We start from the raw sequence: 25,953 nt of genomic DNA on the forward strand, positions 1-25,953 counted from the left end.
GACCCTCAAAGACATGTACAACTGAAATGAAAACAGATGAGGACACGAATTTTGACAAGATGGATGTGTCGTCCCATTATAAGAAGTATACCATACAATATAGAAAAATCATAGTGTAACAACCGATGAGGGAATTAAAGGAATCTGGTACAGCATACGACAGTCCTGAAAAAGAAAAACGAATAGATCTAGCGGAGCCAGGAGAAGATCCAAAACCTACATTTATTGCCACGGATCTTACTGAAGAAGAGGAAAAGCTTTTGATAGCTACTCTAAAATAGTATAGAGATGTGTTTGCATGGTCATACAAAGATCTTAAGGGGGTGGATCCAAGTATCTGTCAACACACAATACCCCTTAAGAATGACGCCAAACCAAGCAGACAACGTTCTTATACTTACAATGAGATGTTTGCAAGGAAGATCAAGAAGGAGATAGATAAGCTGAAAGAGGAAGAGTTTATTTACAAAATTGAGCACATTGACTGGGTTTCACCGATTGTGGTGGTCCCGAAAAAAAATGGAAAGTTGAGAGTGTGTGTTAATCTCAAGAAAGTAAACGCTGCTACAATTCGGGACAACTATCCCCTCCCCATTACTGATCATGTAATAGAAAGAGTGGCAGGAAAAGAAGCTTACAGTTTCTTAGATGGCTTTTCCGGCTACAACCAACTCGCAATAAAGCGAGAGGATCAGCACAAGACGGCTTTTGCAACTGAATGGGGCATTTTTGCATTCAGGGTAATGGCTTTTGGCTTAACGAATGCACTAGCCATATTTCAGAGGCTGATGGGTCATGCTTTTAAAGAATATCTAAGACAGTTCTTAGAAATTTACATGGATGACTTGTGCGTTCACTCTCTCGTAAGATTGGAGCACATAGAGCACTTAACCAAAGTGCTCAACAAATACAGACTGTATCGGATTTGCCTGAATCCGGAGAAATGTGTCTTCATGGTAAGACAAGGCAAAATATTGGGACATATAGTGTCCAAAAATGGTATTTCGACAGACATGGAGAAGATCAACGTAATTGTTGATCTACCATGACCAGTAAAGGTAAAGGGGGTAAAGGCATTTATGGGCCATTGTGGATATTATCGCAGATTTATCTACTCATACGCTATAATTGCAAAACCACTTTATGCGTTGATAACTAAATTTGAGTGGATAGATGAGTGCGAGAAAGCTTTTCAAACTTTGAAGCAAAGATTGATATCCGCTCCAATTTTGAAGGCTCCGGATTGGGAAAAGATATTCCACATCCACGTAGATGCATTAGCATATGCTATAGGATGCATACTTGCACAACCTGGAGAAAACAACATGGATTTTCCAATCAGTTACTCCAGTAGACAACTAAACAGTGCAGAGAAGAATTACACAACAACTGAAAGGGAGGGTTTGGGTATGATCTATGCTGTGAAAAATTTTAGACATTACCTACTTTCCAATAAATTTGTATTCTTCGTTGATCACCAAGCACTGCTATACTTGGTAAACAAACCTTGCAGTACGGGGCGGATTGTACGATGGTTCATCATACTGCTTGAGTTTGACTTCACGGTTGTAGTCAAAACAGGAACTATACACCAAAGAGCGGATCACTTATCTAGAATGGTGCATGGAGAAAACCCCGTAGGAGTTGATGATGATTTTCCAGATGCATATTGGTTCCAAGATGGAGCGAGGATGTAATTACTTTGTTGACTATTGGGTCATTGAATTTGACAAGACAACCATCTACCATTGCAGCGCGTCTAGATCATTGGTAATGCTAGCTGGAAGGCTATACAAACAGGGATTGGATCAAATTCTTAGGCTTCGTGTTGAACCAAGTGAACAGGACTTGTATCTAAACCAGATTCATGTACAAACAACGGGGATTCACAATGGGCATGCACAGGCGTATCAAAGATTGATGAGAATGGGTGTATATTGGCCGAAAATGCAACAAAGTGTTCATATGCATATCAAATCATGTGTTATCTGCACTTTTCAGAAGCCGATAGAACAAGTGACTTTGTTCAAATTATCTGTAGCACCCAGATGGAGTAACTACATTGTAGAATACCTCACCACTGGGATACTGCCTGAAGGGATAAGTAGATCACGTATCAAAACGATCACGAAAGAGGCAGAAAACTATGTATTAATTGAGGACAATCTTTACAAGAGGGGAAGGACAATCAATTGAGAATGTGTGCGACGGAAGAGGAATATGTTCCTATCTTAGAGCAAGCACATGGCGCACAAGCTGGAGGACATTTCTCAGCTGACAAAATGGCCAAAGCAATTCTTATTTACTGGCATATGGCGGCCTACACTATTCATGGATGCTGAAGATTTTGTGAAACGATGTGATGATTGCTAGAGGACAAATATTCCTAGAGCACGAGATGAAATTCTCTTGAGACCAATGATGGGGGCAATAGCGTTTGCAAAATGGGGAATATATTTTGTAGGACCGATTGCGCCTCTTGGATATAAAACACATACTCAATACATTATTGTGGCAACAGATTATCTAACAAAGTGGGTTGAAGCGAAAGCAACAACCAAAAATGATGCAAAAACAATAGCACAGTTTTTGTATGAGAAAATTTTCACCAGATATGGCTTACCAATAGAGATAGTGAGCGATAGAGGGACTCATTTCGTCAATGAAGTGATCGAATTCCTATTGGATGAATTCATGGTAATTCACAAGAAGTCAGCTCCCTATCATCCACAAGCTAACGGCCAAGCAAAAAGTACGAACAAGATTTTGGTGACAATTCTCACGAAAATTGTTAGCGAATCGAGAGTCAACTGGGATCAGAAGCTGCATTCAGCTTTATGGGCATATAGAGTAGCGTACAAAACCTGAATCGGAACGACTCCGTTCAATATGGTTTATGGAATTCAAGCGACTTTGCCACTTGAATTTCTTATGCCCACACTTCGGGTGGCTAAAGAATTAGAATGGATGGGCCATGAATTATCCAATCAAATAGATATCCTGAAAAAACTGGATGAAACTAGATTGAGAACAGTTGCATCAATCTACGCGCAAAAACAAAACATGAAATCATTCTTTGATCAACATGTTATCAACAAGGAATTTGCTACGGGGGATTACGTCTTAATGTATACCCTGAAACAACATTCCCGGAAACTCAAAAAGTGGGGCAATGGACCCTATGTGATTCATGACATATCATCTAGCGGTGCCATTAAGCTTGCAACATTAGAGGGAGAGGAGATGCCTAATTGGATTAGTGGCTGTAGGTTAAAGAAGTACAACCTACCACTAACCTCAGAGATGCTTGCCAAAATCCACACTGCGAAGGAGCACAAGAACAAAGCAAATGAGACAAAAGCTCAAGCACAGGAGGAGGCTAGAATCAGGATTTTAAAGCGGAAACAGAAATTACAACAACAAAGATTTCCTCAACCAGCAGATACGTCTCAAATTCCTCTTTCTATAATTCACACTGACGAGCAATGGGAAATAGGAATTGATGTTCGCATCAATGTCAGGCTTTCGAATGACAGATATCAATGAGCATTGATTGACACAGGGGCAAGAGTCAATGTGGTCAACTTCTCCACTTACAAGATGCTTACCAATGAACCCCTAGTGCAATCCACACGATATTTACAAGCCGCGAATGGGACAAAAATGCCAACATTGGGAATAGTAAACTTACCAATCAATATTGATGGAAATAGTTGTCCTCATCAATTTTTTGTAATGAAAGACAAAGGAATCAGAGAATCACTATGTTTGGGAGTTCCATGGATGAGAACGTACAATGCACTTATCGAATGGTCAGAACATGCGCTGATGTACACACACAACTCTAACACGTACATGACTCCATTCGCCAAAATAGATCACTCATGGGCGATTATCCCCATCGACAAAAAGCAATCAGCTCATCAGCCAGAAGCACCAAAAACGAATGTTCGAAAAGTATGGATAAAGAAAACCGTCGTGCAGACAAAACAGAGACAGATATGGCTGCTCAAGTCACAACTCCCGACGACAGCAACACCATATCAAAGACCTTCAAGATCTGATCCAGAGTGGAAATGGCAACCAAAGCTGGAGACAACCAACAATTCGGCCACAAAGATCGAAGGGAGACCAAACAGTCAACATAGGAAGCCTGAACTAACAAAATGGCAATGGAAACCTAAGAAAATTCAGGAACCTACATTAAAATTGGCAAATATGAAAAAAACTGAATACAAATGGGTTCCAAAAATAGTTTCCATCAAAAAACCAACAATCAAGGAGAGAGCAATCAAACTGCAAGCTCTTCTGTTCCATAAACAACTAGCCTCGTCATCCAAAGCCACTGAAAATTACATTGAGTCCCCGCATCTTGCACAACACTTTGTTTCCCAATGCATTGTCTCAAACATGAGGATAGGGCCACATTACATGGCCGTGCATAGACAGAGATTTCAAAACCCATGCACATGCACACAATCTTCGTCCAGGACGAGTCAGTTTAGGAAGGGGGGAGTAACTGAATCTAGCTCGAGGTGCTTGTCCTGCTTGTCATGCTTGATGACTAAGATGCTTGAGGTGCTTGATGATTGAGGTGCTTGAGATGCTTGAGGTTCTTAATGATTGAGATGCTTGAGGTGCTTGACATGCTTGAGATGTTAGGGTTGCACTTGAGGTGAGAACCCAACCCAAGCTTAAAGTGCTTAGGGGCCAAACTTGTGGTGGGAACTGGGCCTATGCATGAGGGGTTGAGGTGTCAAAAAGTCAAAGATTCAATCCCTACAAGGAGGGGGCGATCCCTACATGAGGGGGAATGAGAGAGAACACCCACACACTCACACAAGGCATGCATGGTACAAAGAAATCAAAAGGGACACTTGTCAAGTTCCTCCTCATGTTACCCTCATGGTGTGCCTAAAGCCTATTGGTTGGCCACCCAAGGGGTCCAATGATAATTTAGGGGATTTAATTAATTTATTTTACATTTATCAAGTTCTCTCTCTCAAAGGGGAAAGGGGGACACTTGTCTCAAGGCTACCCTTGTTGCTTGTAATGCCTCCTGCTTATGATTGGCTAGGCTTGGAGGGGTCCAATGAGCTTCAAGCATGAGCTACAAGGGGGGGTCTACCCAAGCAAGCTAGGGGGTTGCTTAGGGGGTATCCTCACCCACACACACTCACAAACACTCTCATTGTGTGCTATGCAAGGTGCAAGAGCTCCATCTCCTTCTCCAAGTTCCTTGAGAAGTTGAGAGCCTACACCAACACTCTTGGCTATGGAATGCAAATCCAACCAAGAGCTATGCTTCAATGCTTAAGCTTTCCATCTTATCCATCTTCATTACTATGCTATTATGTATGCTAAGCAAGAAGAGTGATGATAAGTGAGGAATTATGTCTTTCTCCTATGGAATACTTCTTCGTCCTCTTCCCTACCCTCATTCCCTGCTAGATCTCTCCACCTTCGAAGGTGTTTGAGGTCTTGGGACTAAGGCTTGGGATAGTTAATTCTTTCCACAAAGTACATGTTATGCTTATTGCAATAAGGCTAATGGTTTATTGCAAGTAGATTAGTTACTTAATGCAAGTAGATTAATTGTATTGCAAGGTAGATTAATTGTTGCTTTAAGCACAAGTTGATGCATAAAAGTATACATCCTCATGCACTCAAATGATTTAGGGAACACAAAGACTAATGATGCTCACGAGTTATTTCTTGTTTTCAAGCTAAGATTGATTGTTGATATTATGCAAAAGCTTGGTGTATGAAGCTTCCATCTCCATACTGCCAAAGAGGTCTCAAGGAACACAGAGATTGTATTGTACCAAGTCTCTCTTAATGAGAGAATCTATAATACAAATGCCTTTTTGGAGGGGGGACTGGATCCACATAAATCCGGTCCTCAACTGTTGTCATATTCTCTAAAATCTCTCTCTCTCTCTCTCTGTCTCTCTCTCTTTCTCTTGCAAAGGTATTGCTCATGCCTAGTTAATTAAGTGTTATGGTTAAGTTGCTACTACCAATTAAGTTCACCATCTATGCTCTCAAAGTTGCTCACTCTAATTCTCTTAATTTTGCTATTCTCTAAGTTCATAGGCCATTTCCATTACACATGGTTTGAAAGGCATACCCATCCGACTAGGAGTCAGTATAGTTGTAGAAAACCCCTAATGGATCTCAGAATCTCCTACAACAACAGAGATGACTAATTTAGTCTCGAGTGATCACACAAGGGAAGAATTTGGCCGAACTAATGTCAAAGACTAAAAGGAGACTTAGAGATGCCCAAATATTCAATTGGTATCCAAAGAATGCCTAAAAAATGCACAAGTCTAAAAAATCTCCAAAGACGGGGTAAAACGTGCCTGATCAAGTAAGAATCAGACAGCGGAGTGGGCTGGTGATAGCAACACATCATGGAAGCAGTAAAAGCTCAAAAACTAACATCACCTAACTCCAAGCTCCAACTAAAATTCATGAGGAAAACCAAATATGGTTAGACTTAGTAAAATAAGGTCAAACAGTGAAAAATTGCTCTAATTTGTTCATTTTAAGTCCAAAACTTGAAAATAAATCATCAGTGGGCTAGGCAGGCATATGAGACTAAATACATCTAGTTTTCACCCAAAAAAGCCCAGGTACTACGATCGCGATCGGTGTACCTCAGCATCAAATTTTGACCAAAACTTAACAGATCCCTTGTACACATCTTGTTCAAGTCACACATCAAGTTTCAAGCCAATCGGACATCAAAAACCCATGAAAAAGCAAAGTCTAGTCCAAAACTCCCTTGTAACCCAAAATTGGGACTTATAAACTCCAAAGTGGTTCAAATAAAAGATAGAGTGGACCAAAATGACCCTCTAGCTATCAGCAAACCAGTCATGTGATCAAATGTTTTTTTGGCCTCTGTACTACGATCGCGATCGGTGTACCTCACGCCCAGATTTGGCTCAGATTTTAATCAGTCATAGCTCTAGTCTTCCTAGTCCCACTGGTGAAATATGGACAAGAATGGATGAGATTTGTTCAAGTTATGCAAAAGGAAAATCCTGACAGCTTGTGATTCTAATGACACAGAATGCCTCGCCAAAAGCAAGCAAGGCAGTGGACAGCAGCACCATATGAAGTGGATGAGCTCTCTACAAACGAAAAAGCTCACATCTCGGATGAAACACTAGCTCAGATCCCTGCTCACATTTTCATCGCAAAGTTTAGGGATGCTGATGGTGACATTGTAACGACGACTATCATGCCATGGGAAATATGGAATCTTCACCGAAGACCGGAGGTCAGCGAAGCCGTGTGGGTTGTTCATTTGGAGCAGTTTTTCAGATTGTAGCCATCGGGAACAGACTACATGAGGGCCCACGAGCTCATGAGCTCAATATAGTATGATGGGCAAGAAATGCTGACCGACAAGGATGGTTCAAAGGTAAAAGTAAAGATCACCAAAGAAATCATCAACGAAGCTTTGCACTTCCTTCCAGGGCAACACGACTTGTTGGCAAAGACCAAGGAGTCGCTGGATAACGAGAAGGCATTTATCAAAGCAAAAGGAAACAAGTACAAGTACAGTGACATGATATAAGGTGAGTTGGAGTTACCAATGAGGTTGATCTCTCAACATTTCAGGGTACAAAAGCCTCCTCGCTACACCGAGCCGATCCTGCACATTGCAGTGGTTATGGCTCTGGCAACAACTGAAAATAGAACCATTCGATGCGATTATGGTTCTTACATCTTGGAGAACTTGATTGAAGCAAATTTGAAAGGCTCGGCAAAGAACAAAATCAACATGAGTGCAGGGCCAATGCTAATAAGAATAGCATACCAAGCTTTGGGAATGATTGAAGACCAGCCGGCGCGGCCAGTTCTCAAATGGCCTTGATTCAAAAAGAAGCAATGGAGAAGCTTGAGTACGAAGGTGCAAGGTTCCAAAGAGTGACAAGCTCATACAACACAGTAAAAAGCACGCTTACCACATTGCTGAAGAACCAGGAACCTGCTGGAGCACTGTTCTCCACATCAGACAATGCTACAGCAAAGAACACCCTAGCGGCGCTGAAAGAGGAGCTAGATCAAGAAAAACTTCAAAGACAGTAGCTCCTCTCGGGAATAATGGCCCAGACGGCGGCCAACGAGCAAAAAGTAAAAGAGCTGGAACAACAACTCGCACAAGCAAGGGCCGAGTTAGAGACTAAGAAGCAGATTAGTGACACATTGCCGAAAGAAAAAGAAGCATTGAGTTCTCAACCACAAATCAGAACAGAGGAAGGTCAAGTGCAGCCACAACTGCTGCCAGGACAAGAAATGCCCGACTTGCCTGAAATATCACACCAAGGAGAACAAGAGAAAGGATCAGTAGAGGCAAATCTGGAGATAAGAGATGAGCTGACTCAGACCATCAAGGACATGCCAAAGGGACCAGCAAAAGATTACATGATATACGAAAAGAAGATAATGGAGTCAGCGGCCTGGTGTTCTTACAACCAGAAGAACAAGTGGAGGGGTTTGGCCATGAGTACCTACCTTTTCCCTTCACATGCCACGAAGCAATCCTATGGAAGGAGAAGATGTGGCCGACCCTGCCACTAAACAAAGACGGGGATTACGAAGATGTAGCACTGACAGCTGAAGAAGCACATGTACTCATAGATGACCACCCAAAGTGGAGGAAGAAGTGGCTGGACAAGCGGCCACCACAGGATCTAACCAACTACCACAACGCTCCTCAACACATTCAAATAGATTCTACTTTCTGCCCAGTCCCTAGAAGACGCACATGGAAGGAGTTTGCCACATGGAAAGGCTCAAGGCGGCAAAAGCTCAACTACCCAATCCTGACAGCGCAAAACCCTCCTACAGTAGCATATGTAGTGAACACTCTCAATTCGACCATCAATTTGTTGCGGAATGTCCCCGATGTAGCTCGTCAGATGCTGGTAAAGATAGCCCGGATGATCGTCACCTGCATCCAAGTGTTCAAAGACACTGAAGGCGACAATCATCCGTGGAACCTATTACTGGAAGGGAATAGAGGGATCTGCTCGAATCTCCAAGATTCACCGCCACGACATATTTTGATGGCAATGTACTCAAGACTAATGTACCTACCTTCACATTACTTGCAGACGTTTGAAGAGGCCTTCGTCATAGGTTTCTTTGAAATCGACTCAAGGATCTTTCATCCTATGGAGAAGGACCTCAAGGCACGGTACAAGCATACTAGCACACATTAAGTGAAAACCCTTTCAGACAGCATCAAGAAGCCTTGGAGGCTGTACTCCACACGCGAAGCTTTTCAACAACTCTTGCCTCCTTAGAGCCCCATCAACGACCAAAGCTTTGAACATGCACGAGGATGTGCAAGGATAAGGAAAGGGGAGTGTTTGGCGGACGAAGCTGCGGTTTCCAGATAATGAGTCACATTTTAGTGGGAAACCCTTGTAAAATTCTTTTGTAAGAGAGCATCTCTAAGCCGAGAACTTGTAAAAGAATTTATGATTATTTTTCTGGGAGCAATTGTATAGTGCAAATCCAGTTAGAAGTTTAGGACTTTTTGGCCGGACAAGCCATTTGTAAAGACTCAAATTATAAAGGTCAGTCTTGTAAGTTTGAACATTATCTTCTTTTATCACAAGAGAAGACATCGTACGTTTGAGAGCTCTATCTTGCTCCAATTTGTAATCTTTGCTACTGTGGCTATGGTAATCCAAATTCAGATTCGTTTATTGCATTGTGTTCCTCTTACTTTGCTCTTCCATTCAAGTGTAATCATTCAAGATTCGGTGTAGGTGTTCAAATACAAGTTTGAGACCTTAAGTCGCTGTTTTGAGTGCTTATATGCATATTTTATGTTGTTTTCTCTCTAGGAGAGGCTTTAGGGACCCTAAAACGACCCTTTAGGATCACCTGTTCACTGTTTTTGCTGACTTTGGGATGAACGATGGCGATCTTTGTACCTCTCCAGAATGCTGTGATAGGATATGCTGTGACAGTGATAGGATATGCTCCTGATAGTCCCCTGTAGCTTCCCTTCAAGTTTCGTGCGAATCAGATATGATTTGAATAGGAAACGGGCGTGATGACTGTAGAGCTGTGTAGAAGGACATAGGCAGATTACTTGGCTTTAGTGCGTTTGATTTGCTTCTAGAGTTAGTAGTTGCATCTCTTCGAGTTCACTTAATTAGGATTGATACCCTAGTGAGTTTCCATGCCTCATCCTGGTCGCTTCCCTTGTATTGATATTTTATGTTGATGCGTGAGAGCTATGCTATGGACGTCCATCGCGGTGACCCGCAACCTTTGAATTTTGGAACCTTAGCATTTTGGAAGTCTTAATGGGTTGAAGCTTAGGGTCTTTGAAGCCCATTGTTGCACATTGCTCTTTTGCAGATGGCCCCCCATTTGGATCCCTATTTTCTCTCCTTTGGATCCCTACTGTTACCAATTTTCCAGCTAAACCAATATTCTAGCTTTTTCTCCACTGGTACTTCCCCATATTAAATGATCAGACAAATTCCTATGTCATTGAAAAAATGGTCAAAGACAAGGAAGAGACAATGTTTATATGCATTTCGGATGGTAATGAAGATTCATCCAATATTACAATAGATAGGCTACAAGATTCAATTATTATTTCTTTAAAAAGCAAGCAAGTGAAGGACAAGAAAACAACCAAGAATAACACAACCGAAAAGGCAAGGGGTATTACAGCTAGTGTCGTAGATGTAGATAAGGCAATTTTGAGATCAAAGAACACAAGCGATCAACCCCTATTAAGGTTGTGGTGCTTGAACACTTAGAGAACAAGGTCCAAAAAGCAAAGAAGCATGCTCTAGGAGGCATGAAAAAATATTCTTCATATTCTCCTTTCAAGTATAAGCAGTACGAGATTCTTGCAACTAATTTTTTTCTTGCTCTTGATCAATATAAATATCACTAATTGTTTTCTTGCTCTTGATCAATATAAGTCGTCAACTAAAGCAGCATGATCAAGTAGAAAAATTTATGTTCTTCTTTGGAGCAAGTCCAAATCGGTCCTCATCATGTGCTTATCTAATTCCTGTAAGGAATTGTGGCCAAAATTTGGAGTTCTAATGACACATATCGAGGTAGAAGAAGAAAGACTTTTTGAATACAAGCTTTAGTGGGAGGCCCTGTGGCTCCTATAATGGGGCATGGCATGGATAAGTGTTGGACCTTATGGATATCTGGAATTGGAGCTGATCTCTTCAGACAGCTAATTCCAGTGTTGAAGGATTTTAGCTTCTTATGTGGAAAGATTTCAGACAGTAGATTTGACAGAAATCAGAGACTAGACTGAAATATGGATAATGAATTGAGAATCAAACTTATAGACTGGAATAAAGTTCAGATTCAGAAGACTATTGAGAAATAAGTATCGCTGAATGTATATTATGATTGAGATTACAGTGAATATGATTACAGAGAAAAGGTATAGCCAACAAGACTGTCACTGATGCTCAAGTACAATTATAGCCCAAAGCGCTAATACAAGTGATTACAAATGCCAACCCGATATCAAAGTAATGGGCCCTATTTATATGCCTCGGGTTTACCGTAGTAATTACTTTAGTAATTACTAAGTGATTCACTGCCCAACTTCTAAGAACACGTTCCCACATGGTGACGGTCCAGCCGTCTACATCCTTCCCTTCTTTCTTGAATTTTGGCAAGATTCCAAAATTTCTGAAAAATCCATTGTCTGGTTCTGATGTTGAGCTGAAAAATCCATCGTCTGGTTCTGATGTTGACAATCCATCTTCTAGTGGATTGTCAGAGTCTGACATTAAGAAGATGGTGAAGGATGTAGAGCTCTAGAAAAGAACACTATCTTTTCAAGAGACAAATGAAAAGGCCAAGGTGGAGCTTTCATCTCTCCCTACCTACTGAAAAGAAAAGTCGCCCCTGAATTCTGAGATAGAACTAGCCAGTATCCTTCCATTGGACCGTCTTCCTTTTGCCCTTGCTCTTTGACCGTGTTGGTTCCTGAGAAGTTCCAGCATCAACATTCTCCTTCTGAATCAGCCAGTAAATGGCCTCTAGCTCCAGCTGATCCCGCCATTCTGTGGTCATGTCTACCTCATAAGGTGTGAGAGAATGATAGGTTTTGGTGTCAGGATCATAGAGTGTACGCCTGCCCTTGGTCAATCTGGTTCTGGCTAGTTTATGACAATGCGAAGCAGTATGGATCCATCCTTGTGGAAGAGGCTGATTTGTTTTGACACGCGCTTTGAATAGAATCTCAGCCATCTCCCTGTACTACGGTGCTAGACCCGGCTTTGCTGCAATGTCTTTCTCAGGCAGTTTGGAAGATTCGACTGTAAGCTGCAGTAACTGATTAGTAATCCTCGTCAATCCCCTGACCTGAACCTTCCACTGGCCCATACACAGTTGAATCCTCTGTAGCTCTTCCTTTATGGCCTAGATATCATTGATTTGAAGAACATCATTGAAAAATGTCTGCCAAGTCTTCCATTCTACAGTTGATCGCTCATACCAATCCTGAAGCTCATCAATTATTTTGAAATATGTGAGTCGATCAACTGGCTCTTGATATTGAGGATACGGTGCTGGAAAGAATCTTGGCAACTCAGTTTCTCTTGCTAGAACCATATACAAGAGAACTGGAGAATCAGGTACCAATTCCAAGAAATTCAGAACTGCCTGGTTCTCTTGTTGCATCATCTTCCTAGTAATTCTGACTAGCTGGAAGAGGTTGCGGAGAGAAGTTGCCTGTGCTCCGACTGACATGCGAGTTTGAGGTCCTCTGCTAGTGGCCGTCTGGTCCTCCAGGATGGCTTTCATTTTCTGGTCCAAAACACCTCTAGAAATTTGCAGTTGAACCAGAACATCTTTAAGTTGGACCCTAACGTCCTTCATACAGTAGTAAGTTGGTTTGTTACCCAGCAGAAGTTCCAGTTCTAAAGCCAAAGACTGACAATCTGCAGTGGACTATCTTTGCCAGTGCGGGTTTACCACTTTCTCATCAGCATTGAGTATCCATTTTGGAACTCGTTCCAATAGCTGAACTGTACTGGGATGCGCAAGTAGTCTACAAGCTTCCTTATCATGAAAAGCAACAGATTTCCAATGTTTTACCATTTCCCTGGCTCCTACATATAGCCTTTGGAACCTTTCTAAATCAGTCCACAGAGTATCATCCTCCAGATACTGTCTGGTGATGGAGGCCTGTTGATGTCTCAGCTGCTTATTTAGGGTAATGAGTTGCAGTGAATGCTGATGATCCTTCACTGGTCCCTCATCCTGAGCCTTCATTTTCCCTTTAGCCTCTCTGCAGTGATGGGATTGATCAGGTGGCTCATTTTTAGTGTTGCTGGGCTGCCGTTCTTCAGTTTGCTGATGACTCGACTGTTGTTCTGTTTCCTATCTTTCTTGCTGTTCCTTAGTCTGGTCAGGTTGATCTTGCTGTGATTGGCCTCCTTCATCTGGCCCTGTCCCATCATTGCCTGGTCCTGGAGGTGGAGATGGTGGTGGGGCATCATCATCATCCTGTGTATGCCCGGCTTCTTGATCATCCTCCTCCTTATCAGCTTCATCTTCTTCTTCTTCTTCATCCTCCTCTGGGAATGTCTGCTGCTCAATATAATCCATGATGGCTTGGTTCATCAGAGCATTATTGAACTCTGCCACCTTATCCTGCAAATCACTTTGCAGACTTTCCATTAAGGACTTTAAATTCTCTAGATAAAAACAGTATTGCCTGCTGGGTTTAGAATTTCAGACAAGCTATTATAAATGTATCTATCAGTCAGCGAACGCTTCAGAGCTGTATGGTGTATAAGCAGCTTTCGGAATTCCGCTCGCTTCGTTCTGAGCCCCATTTCAGCTCGCTATGCAGCTGCTTCATTCCTTTGACTCTTTATGATCATAATTCAGACTCAGCTTTAGCCAACTTTTTGTTCAACAACTCCTGAGCTCTCTCTGACTGAGCTTGCAACACCCTGTGTTGTATGTTCTGTGCTTCCTGGGATTTCTGGAGTGTGGCAATCTGATGCTGTGCTTCTGCCAATTCAGCTTTAAGCTTTTTAACTTCATCTTCTGATCCAGAAGCTTCCACCAATTGTCCCATACAGCTGACAATGGTATTCCAAGAGGACTGTATCAGTACTGAATATCTGTCTTTGACCGTTGTTGGATCAGAATCAACTGGTTCATATATTGCCACAGGAGCCACATAAGGTAGAGATGCATAATCAGTTCTGGTGAGTGAGAGATGCCCTCTCAATTTCTGAGTTTGCATTTGCTGTAGCTTATCCTTTTTAGCCAGTTGCAGAGGGTTGTGAGAAATGACAGTAACTGTTTCAGTCATAGTTGAGGACGCTGGACCTTTCCCCTTATCCAATTGATTCTTGCCTTTGTCTCCTGACTGGTCTGGTGCCTTTGCCTCAGTGACTGGCTTTACCTGATCCTTCCCAGATCAAGTAGAAACTGTCTGATTAACAAATGTCTGATTAGGTACAGTTGTCTTAGTGCTCGCTGCCTTTACCTGGCTTTCGATGTGCTTCAAGAATTCACTGCTTTTGGTGAGTGTAATTCTTGGTTTCTTTGAACTACTAGCTTCCTCTACAGTAGCTTTCCTTTTTAGGTCTTTGGAAGTTGTCTGACTTTCCGTTTCCTCATCATCTGAGGACAGTTCAATTTTCTTCGGTTCAGAAATGGGCTGCTCCTTCCATGCCAGCTTCACCTGCTCATTAATATCTGCAGCAGTAGCCCAATACAAAAATTGCCAGACATACCATGCCTTGAAAATAGTTTGAGATTTCAACTTGGCAGTCTGTTGAAGTACATTATGCGAGAGTATTTGGCACAAGTTGATATGGACTTGTGGATCCAGTATCTTGGCTAGCAGCATAGCAAATAGTTTCTCTGACACATATGTTGGGTTATTCTTAAGACTGGCTGCTTCAGCTACAAACCTGTAAGCAGCAGAGGCTTCCAGTCTTGCTACTGGAACTCCTTGAGCACTGGCCTTGCGCTTCTTTTGGGCTGCTTCGTCCTCCTTGAGAGCAGTACTTATTTGCTGTGCAGTTGCCACAGACGGTTTGGGCTCATTAGGCATCCGAAATGCAAATGCAATGGCCTTTGGTGTCACTGACACCCTCCTATTATTGATCACAGCACTGCTAGATTCAGCATCAAAGGAATCTAGAACTTGCTTAATAATATCTACCTGAAAAGCAATCCTTGTGGCTTGCAACACAACTCGCAAATCCTAGAGTTGTAACAGTGTCATTGCATGATCAGTAAAGACATATCTTTGGATTTTATTGTAGGAGAGGACAGGAAGGCTTTCCTTTGCCTCAGTAATTATAGCCTGGGTTTCTGCAAGAGTTTCCTCCATCTTCTCTGAACGTTTCCTTCTTCCCATACACTATGAGGTCGACGACGATGAAACAGGCGAAGGCGAAGAGGAATTACTTGTGTTAAAGCCGTTGCCTAGTGTCACTGGTAAGGTTTTCTGACAGTCAACTGTCTCGTCGGAGGTCAAAGTTTGTGGTTGTAGTGAAGAGACCTCGGAGCTCGGCGATGGCGAATGGTTGACAGGAGGAAAGCGTCGCGCAGGAGATTTATGAGGAAAAATGTTAACTCTCCTGACTGTTATACGTGTTCGCGCCATAAAAGCTCCACTACTCACCGCTCCTAGACTTGTGTGCGCCGTTGCTAACGTGGCAAACATGCATTGGACAAGACTGCAACCCATCCTCATAATAATTATCACGCGCATACCATTTGACCGTTGGCCTCTCAAAATTTGGAAAGTGTTTTCACACTGGTTCTGAACTGATTTCCACTCTGGCTGGATCATACTGGTACTGGTTCTTAAATCAGCCTGATCTGATTCTTCAGGTACTGGTTCTGAAGCTGGAACTGGTTGCACATGGAAAATACAAAAAATATTTGATTCTGGTATCTCTTGATCAACAACCTCCAGTTCCTTAGTGACTTCTTCTAATCCAGTTTCTCTGGTCTCTGAGTAATAAAGTTTGATCTTTGCTCCATTATATACTCCTGGCAAGATTAGTCCAGATAAGTCTTTTAATCTGGCTGTGCCATTGGAAAAGACCCAATCAACCTCAAAAGGTCCTGCCTAGGCAATCTTCAAATTCGGCTTCTTTGGACCCAGTCTTGACTGATATAGAAGCACTAAGTCTCCTTTCTGGAATTCTAGGATTTTAATTCGGCGATCATGCTACTGCTTCCTTCTTTGTTGAACAATTTCCTGTTCCAATGTAGCCCTTTGCCTGAGTTCATCTAACTGCATCAGTTCATCCAGTCTTTTCTTAAGATTATGGTTGAAGTCTGGTCCATATTTTACAGCCATTCTCAGACTGGGGATTACAAACTCCATAGGAACCACTGCTTCAGTACCATACACCATTCTAAATGGTGTCATTCCAGTAGTTACCTTATAAGCTGTTCTATAAGCCCATAAAGCAGTCTGAAGCTTCAAATCCCACTGGTCTGGTTTCTTTTGCACCACCTTAGTGAGAATAGTCTTAATTGTCTTATTGCTACTTTCAGTCTATCCATTGCATCTGGGATAGTAAGGAGTAGATTTCCGATGCTTGACTGAAAGCATATCCAATAGGATTTCCATAGTATCATTGATGAAATGTGTCCCTTGATCGGTCACAATTTCCACTGGACATCCATATCGAAAGACAATATTCTCAAGCAGAAATCTTGCAGTTGACTTGGCTGTGTTGTCACTTGGTAACACTTGGTAACATAACAAGTAGCCATCACGATGTATTTGTTCTTTCTGGGAGTCACCTTCTTAAAAGGTCCCATAAAATCCAATCCCCATTTCATGAATACTCCCAATGGTTGTATTGGCATTAAGGGAGTCATGTCTGCAGCTGTTGGTCGGCCCATTCAACCCACTTGGTAACATAACAAGTAGCCATCACGATGTATTTGTTCTTCCTGGGAGTCACCTTCTTAAAAGGTCCCATAAAATCCAATCCCCATTTCATGAATACTCCCAATGGTTGTATTGGCATTAAGGGAATCATGTCTGCAGCTGTTGGTCGGCCCATTCTTTGACAAATGTCACAAGTTTTACAAAAACTTCTGACATCAACAATCATTGTTTGCCACCACAACCCTGCTTGCAGAATCTTTTTATATGTCACTTCATTGGAAAAGTGTCCCCCAGACTTTCCATTATGCGCTTCTGAGATAACCTGCATTCTTCCCTCCATAAGAACACATCTCCGAAGTATACCATCCACACCCAATCGATAAAGTACTCCCCCAATGATGGTAAATTTCAGGCTTTTAGGATCAGAGCCTTCTTCTGATTCTGTTTCCAGTCTTCTGGAAAGGCACCTTGGGAAAGGAATTGATAAATATCATACCATTCAGGATCCACTGCTTCTTTTGCTTCTAGTTGAAATAAATCAGCATCCACTGGTTCATCTCTCAGAGGTGATTATGAAAATCCTTCTGTACTTCTGGACAGAAAGTCAGCTCCACAGTGGTTTCGGCCAGGCTTATGGAAAATTCTGAACTCAATTCCATAAGGAACATCATCCATCTTATCAGCCTACCTTGAATAATGACTTTGTTAATCAGAAACAAAAGAGCCTTGTGATCCACATAAAAATGGAATAACTTCCCCAATAGGTAATGGCTGAACTTTGTGGCGCTAAAAACCATTCCGAGGGCTTCTCTTTCAGTATTTGTATAGCCTTGTTCAGCCTGACTGAATCTCCGACTGGAAAAATAGACCAGATAGTCTGTTCTACCATCTAGCTGAGCTAATATTGCCCCCATTGCCAATCCTAAAGCATCGACGTGTACATGAAAAATAATATCCCAGTTCGGCTTCCTGAGGACTGGTTTACTGGTAATGGCTTTTTTCAAATTCTGGAAACTCTCCTCACACTCAGCAGTCCAATTGAACTTACTGGTCTTCTTTGTAAGCTCATATAGTGGCACTGCTTGAGAAGAAAATTTGTGTACAAATCTTCTATAAAAATTCACATACCTCAAGAAAGAACTCAATTCAGAAGCAGTTCTGGGTGCTTTAGCTTGCTGGACACACTGTATTTTGTCATTGGCCATTTCTATTCCATTGCGGGAAACCACATGTCCCAGTAGCTATCCCTTCCAAACCAGAAATACTGATTTAAATGGATTCAAGAAAATCCTTTTCTCCTGACAACGTTTAAAAACCATCTCTAGGAATAGAAGGTGCTGTTTCTCAGCTGAATAGACAATGAAGTCATCCATGAAAATAGCGAGGAACCGATGAAGAAATTCGTTAAACATCTCCATCATACACCGCTGAAAAGTAGCTGGTGCATTGCACAGGCCAAAGAGCATCACAAGATACATGAATGCTCCCCACTCAGTGATGAAAGTGGTCTTGGCCCTATCTTCCGGAGCAATCCGTAACTGGTTATAGCCGCTATAACCATCCATGAAGCTATACATCTCATATCCTGCAATCTCATCAAGCAACATATCAGTAAAAGGTAAGGGAAACGGATCCTTGATGGTCTGGGCATTTAGTTTCCTATAGTCGACACAAACCCTTAATTTCCCATTCTTCTTAGGAACGACGACTATTGGAAATAACCAATCACTACTTGCTACCTCCGTAATGAACACAGCCTTGAGAAGATTATCAATCTCCTCCTTAACCTTCTTTGCATAGTTGGGGTTCATCCAGTATCTTTGCAATCTGACTGGCCTAGCTTCTGGTTTCAGTGGTATTCGGTGCTGACAGACTTCAGGATCTACTCCCTTCAAATCTGTATGTTCCCAGGCAAATACATCTTTATAGGTCTGGAACATTTTTCTTGCCTTTTCCTTCATTGTCGGCTTCAGGTGTTTGTTGACTTTGATCATTCTAGGATTTTCCTCTGATCCCAGGTTCCACTCCTCCACTTCTTGATCATCTGGAAGCAACCAATTTGGTCCTCCTCCTTTTTGTTTGGTCGAGTCTTCAGCGTAGTCCCAAGAGGGTCCATTCATCTCTCAATCATTATTCTGATTTAGTGAATCTTCTTGAGAACATACCGATTCTTCTATTTTACCAGTATCCGCTGATTCCTCCATTCTTCCAGTTAGCTGAACGGTTCTTTCCCCTGTATTGACTTCAGTAAACTGGTCAGGGAATTGTCGCTCCTGCTTGTCAGCTTGTTCCTTGTTTAGTAGAACTGCATTCAAATCAATTTCTGCCAAAGGAAATATGTTCATTGCCGCTAGCATTCGCTCAATTTTCTTAGCTCGGTATTTTTGACACAACTCCTTCGGCCTCAGTTCCTTCTTCCAGCTCCTGGTGTTTTTGGTCTAGATTTTAATTCTGCCACTGTCCCCTTCTATGGTTAAGGTCTGGTTGGCGTAATCATGAACAGCATGTGCTGTTCTTAACCATGGGCGGCCTAATAGCATTCCATATGCTCCCTGGACATCCAAAACTAGGAAACTAGTTTTGAATTTTTCCCTCCCCACTCTTATCTGCATGTTTTCAATCATACCCGTTGCTTGTACGACTCGATGATCTGCCATCCTTAATTTAAATGGTGCTGGTTTCATGTTGGTGATACCCATTCTTTGCTGAAGATGGGCTCCCATTATATTGACTCCTCCTCCTCCATCCAGTATGACGCTTGAGAGAGGTTCCCACTGCTTCTTGACCTGTAATCGACTTGAATAAGTGGAACTTCATCATCGCGGACAGCCGTCAGGTCTACTGTTCTGGCCTCTGCCTCAATCTTCCTACGCTGCCTGATAAAGTTGGCCACTTCAGGTAAGGTCTTTCTTATATCCTCTAGCTCGACAGTCAGCTTCTGGATTCTTTCACAGATTTTCACCTGAATTTCCTCTCGCTCCTGGTCAGACTGATTATCAGAGCTTGAAGAACTAGTGTCTTCACACTCTTCTACTCCCATTTCATCAGCTAGTCCATGTACTATAGCCAGCATGGTCTCTGTCATGGCCAGTACTGACTGATCTTTATCAGCGGATTGGGCTGGTATCTTCTAAATGACCCTAGCCTTGGAACTTTCTGGCTGCTCTGGCAGCTTCTTAGCTAAATCCTCTGTGATTTTAGCTTCTAGTTCCCGCTGCTCTTGCCACTCATCTACCACCTTTTCTTTACCTTTGGCCTTCCAAACTTCCCTTTGCTGGGCCCACTTGCTGCTGTTAGGATTAGCTGGTACTTCTGAAATGTCTGGAATTTCTTCAATGATCACTCCCTTGCTCCTGGTAACTACTATGACTGGGACTGGCTCTGGTGCCTTAGTCTCAGTAGTAGTTGTTACCGGTGCATCTAGACATTGGGCTGTAAAATGTCCACACTTCCCACATGTGTAGCAATTCATACTTCTGGACTGGAAGTTGCTTCTTCCTCTTCCTCTGCCCATTTCTTGTTGGTATCTGCCATGTCCTTGACCAATACCACTAGTACCTGATCCTTCCTCTTGGGCTACTTTGATTGGCTCTGCCTTCACTGGTTCAGTGTAGGCAACCACTGATAGATCCTTTCCTTTCTTAAAATGGTAAATTCGGATGCCACAATTATTCCACAGGTGACCGAAGGCCTTGCAGTAAGTACATTGTGGGAATTCTATGGAGATATGGTCCTTGGATTTACATCTTGAACACCAAGTCTCCATCTTCCGGACCGGCTGTCTTGTGTGGCTAATCTCTGGAATTTGCCTAGCCATTTCTTCAATTCTCTTGGTCCATGATCCTTTCTTTGATTTTTCCTTTGTCCGATCATCGGAGCTGCTCTCGGAGCTGCTGGATGTTCCACTGGAATTGGATGCTTCAGTAGCCGAACTACTGCTACTGGTTCTTCGCTTCTTGTGGCTCTTTTCTTTCTTAGCCTACTGTTCCAGTTTTAATTTTCGTTGGACCAGGTCATTGAATTTCTTTGTAGGAGTTGGTACTTCTTGTTCTCTCAGCTTCTTGTTTCTGAACCCATTCAGAAATCATGCCCTTAATCTCTTCTCAGATGGTGGTTCCTGCAACTGTCTGGTCAGTTCTTTGATCTTTTCTACATAGCTGCGGACTGTTGACAATTTCCTCTGTTTGATTTGATCCAGTTCACAGAGAATATCCTCATCTCCTCGATTGTCGAAAGACTCCAACCTGAAGGCCTTAATTAATTTATTATATGATCTCAGTTGGCACGCAGGGTAATGGTAATACCATTTCCTTGTTGCTTCTTTCAAGGTTTGTGGAAAGTATTCCCCCCAATCATCTTCATCAATGTTTTTTAGTTCAGCATACTGCTCGAAACCTTGTATGTGAATATCAGGATCATCCTTTTTCCCTCCTTTGAACATGGGAAAGGAAATCTTCAGGGAAGCAGTGTAATCATTTCGATTACTGCTACTCCCACCAGTTCTCTTCTTGGCTTCAGACTGACGCTTGGGAGCCTTCTTGTAGTTTTCAGTGTTAGCATCCCAGTCAATCTCTGTCTCTGTCTCAGTATCAGTATCTTCTCGATTCTGTCTGCTGGAAGTACGGTGACTTCCCTTTCTGCTTTTGTTATGCTCAGCTTTCTGGCGAGACTAGAACTCTTAGAATTCTTTGCCTTTCGTGCTTTCCGTTCTGCCCGTCTGCGTCGAGAATGACTGGAATGCTGTGAGTCCTGCGCCTCATCAGCCTGACTATGCTCCTCCTGAGCCTCAGTGTCAGTCATTTTATCTTGCTTGGGGTCAGACTCTCTTCCCGACTCCTCAGGAATGGGGTCCACACGATTGGTAGATTTCCGGCCACGATTGGATTTTGGTGCCATTGTTGAAAACTTCAACTGGGAGAAGAGTCTTTCAGTCAGCGAGCTTCAGCTCTAGCCACCGTGATCGCCAAAATGGAATTGGAGCTGATCTCTTTAGACAGCTAATTCCAGTGTTGAAGGATTTCAGATCCTTATGTGGAAAGATTTCAGACAGCAGACTAGACAGAAATCAGAGACTAGACTGAAATATGGATACTAAATTGAGAATCAAACTTATAGACTGGAATAAAGTTCAGATTCAGACTCAGATTCAGAAGACTATTGAGAAATAAGTATCACTGAATGCATATTATGATTGAGATTACAACGAATATGATTACAGAGAAAAGGTATAGCCAACAAGACTATCACTGATGCTCAAGTACAATTATAGCCCAAAGCGCTAATACAAGTGATTATAAATTCCAACCCGATATCAAAGTAATGGGCCCTATTTATATGCCTCGGGTTTACCGTAGTAATTACTTTAGTAATTACTAAGTGATTCACTGCCCAACTTCTAAGAACACGTTCCCACATGGTGACGTGCCAGCTGTCTACAATCTCTATGATTCAATAGAGCATAGATCAGATAAGTGGTGGACCTTATGGTCCCCTATTCTTAAACAAAGCATAGCGTGGACAATTGGTGGACCTTATGTCTCTCTATGCTTCAATAGACCATACGTTGGACAAGTGGTGGACCTTGTGACTCTCTATGGTCAAATGTAGCTTACCTGGAACAAGTGGTTTACCTTGTGGCTATCTATGATGCAATAGAGTATATATTGGACAAGTGGTGAACCTTATGGTCCTCTATGCTTGAATAGAGCATAGCTTGAACATAGAGTGGAACTTATGGCTCTCTATGTTTCAATAGAAATTAGATTGGTGGAAATTGTGGATCTCTATGCTTGAATAGAGAATATCTTGGACAAGTGGTGGATCTCATGACTCTCGATGCTTTAAAAAATCATAGGCTTATCACATACTACTCGCAATGGAGTCCCATCTCTTCTTTTTGGATGTTTCCATAGGTAGCCATCCCTCAAGAAGTATCTATATGATTTTTTTCTGATCCTTTTGAACTCTGCTTTACTCCAATCAGCTTGCTTTTGTAAAGTACTTAGATAGAGACCTATGAGAATCCATTCATCCTCATAAAAATCCTTTGAGAAGAACTCAAGTGAGGATACAATGCATATATCATCACACTTTGCATGAGAAATTGTGTAGTATTTTGTGCCCACATCTTCTTCCTCATCGATCATATCATCCTCATCTTCATACCTTGCCCTTGAAAGCATATCTGCCATTCTATTATCTTTTCCTAAAATGTGATTTAATTCCAGGTTCAAGGACTTTATATAATCAAGCCACCTAATCATAGCAATGACAGGAGTAGAAAAACTTGCAATCATCCCTAGAAGTGGTAAGCAATCAATCTTCACAACTAGGGATGCTCCAATCAAGTACTCTTTGTCATACTTTAATGTTGTAACCACTCCCCATCACTCCCTTTTTACCTGTGGATATGCTCTTTGGCGAGAGCTTAGAAACTTGGCCCCAAAACTCACCACATACCTATGTTTCTCTTCATTGTCTTGTCCTATTGCCCATCCAATCCCCATTGGACGTATTTCCATTATCACAATCATTGGTCTTCCACACTCATAGTTGACCTTCCTCAAAGTTGGTGAAGACAGCAGCAATTGCTTCAACTTTCTCATAGCTTCTACATGTAAATCATTCCATTGAAACATTTGGTTTTAATTTTCCTTAGAAATTGATAAAGAGGATCTGAGACATGTGCATAATGTGGAATCCATATGAGATAGGAAACACATGTGCCTAGAAATCTTCTCACCTCTGTAATATTTACATATAATTCTTTCATCCTTTGTATTGCATCCACTTTAGTTGGACAAGGTTGGTGGCCATGAGGACCACAAAGATGTCTGACTATCAATATTTCTTCAACCCCAAAAACGCTGACATTTGCCCAGATAATGTAAGGTTCACTCCTTCCAGTCTTGTTTAAATTTTGTCACAATCATTGATGTGGTTTGCCACATATTTACGACACCCTTTTAAATCTTGAACCTCATCTTTTTTGGCTATGTCACATCCTTTGATTGGCACATTATCAAAAAAGGGCATTGTAATTTGAGGTATGAAGTCATGTAAGACTTTGATCATACCATTCAACATGTGTGCAACCGAGTTGGTTGCTCCCTGAGGTAAGGTGCACATCCTTACAAAACCCAAGGGTGTTCTCATGGTAGTCAAGTCCCTGCTTTCCATTGCTAGTTGGAAGTGATCATAAACTGAGTACAAATCCCCCATAGAATATATTTCCCTTTTTGCAAATTCCTTTGCAAACTCATCTACAATTGGCCTTGTGCCCATATTCCTGATTGTGACTTTGTTGATAGGCTGCATGTCTTAAATGAAGTGTAGAGCTCAATTTTTCTTTGGTACTACGAACCATCTGCTTGAGTAGGGGGCACATGAAGGCTCCAAAATACCCATCTTTATCTTTTCATTAAGTAAGTCTATAAGCTTTGGCAAGAGTGCGTTTGGAACTGAAATTGGTTGTAGATTCCAAGGCACATGAGGTACAATGAATATTAACATTGGTTCAACTATAGAAGGATCAATACATCCTATCTCATGCGGCTCAAATGAAAAACCTTTTCCATGTTTGGAGAATGTCAGTTCAAAGCATTTTCTTTCAACCTCTGTCAAGGAATCATTGCTTCCAACTTTTAACATCTTCAATGACTCTTGCATAAACTTGTGCCCAATTATTTTTGGATCTCAGAGGCTAGGTTTCAATGAAGCCCGATCCATCTTTTCATTGCAATCTATAGGCAAAGGAATGCCACTAGTTTCACTTTCTTTGCTACAATCTTGTACTTTGTCTCCATTCGCACTTCTAGATCTTGTTGCGCATTGAAGCACTCCTCATCTTTGAAAAACTCAATGATTCTATACATGTCCATAGAAGCTACTTATACCAAGTCATTTCCATGTTGAAAATTAGAACCTCTGCATTTGAATGCAACTACAACCTTGGCTTAGAGAGAGGTGGGATGCACACTTCTTAGCAAGACTCTCACTCCTATGATCTTGTTGCTCCTTCAATTGTGATGCTTGAAGCTTTTGATACTCAGAAACATCATGTTTAGCCTTTGAAAGCATTGTTTATTCAATGAAATTTTGCACCTCTTCCTTTGTAAGAAGGTGACACTAGGGTCACAAGTCTTTGGATTTTGGGTGCCTTACTATGCTTCTTACCAGTCACACATGTGAAAGTTTACATGTAGGTGTTAACATACTTTCTAACATCATCCTCGTTGGGCATCTTTTTGATACTGCTAGCCCTCTTTGGACCCCTCATCCTAGGCTTCTTGGTGTCAGTAAGACCTGGTAGATGTTTCTCCCCTTGCTTCACAATCACAAGGTTCATAAAAGATAGATCATGACTCACAATGCACCCTCATAGACTTGTGCCTGCCATCACCCTTTCTTCTTCCATCCCCTTTGCAATAGGAATTACCTCATAAATTAAGAGTCGAGCTCAACCAGGGAGGGGAACTCCTTGCTTCATAGGAAAAACCTTGCTAATCACAACCCCCCATAACCTTGAACATTTAACCTTTGAACTCACCATCAAGTGAATCGCCAAGGACTTCTTGTGAAAGGTGCTTGTTATAGAAGGCTCGTAGTTTGGAGTCATCATCAATATCTAGTTTTTTTTGACACCTAGTAGTCGTGTTAGCTATATTTTTGAGCTTCATTGTGACAAGAAGGTCTGCTCACGCCTTAGGGCGCTCGCATGCTCCCTCTCTTGCAAGTGAAATCTCTCTCTCTCTCTCTCTCTCTCTCTCTCTCTCTCTCTCTCTCTCTCTCTCTCTCTCTCTCTCTCTCTCTCTCTCTCTCTCTCTCTCTCTCTCTCTCTCTCTCTCTCTCTCTCTCTCTCTCTCTCTCTCTTTGGCTCTAAATATGAGTGCGTGCTGGCGTGCAGTCATAAATGAGCGCAATGTTTTTTGTGATGATTCATTAGCAAAGCATTATACTATGAGGCACGTGCAGTAGAGAGGAGTGCACACCGGTGTGCGGTCATAAGTGAGCACAACTTTTTTTTTTGTCCTACTTCA

The 25,953-nt window shown here is 41.9% G+C and overlaps 1 pseudogene; it reads right to left on the reverse strand.

The window, feature by feature from the left end:
* Nucleotides 1-20,999: 20,999 nt before the first annotated feature.
* Nucleotides 21,000-25,593, reverse strand: LOC147420766 (small ribosomal subunit protein eS6y-like; annotated as a pseudogene).
* Nucleotides 25,594-25,953: the final 360 nt, after the last annotated feature.

Source organism: Adiantum capillus-veneris, chromosome 28 (assembly GCF_014529385.1).
Source record: "Adiantum capillus-veneris isolate H3 chromosome 28, ASM1452938v2, whole genome shotgun sequence".
Lineage (NCBI taxonomy): Eukaryota > Viridiplantae > Streptophyta > Polypodiopsida > Polypodiales > Pteridaceae > Adiantum > Adiantum capillus-veneris.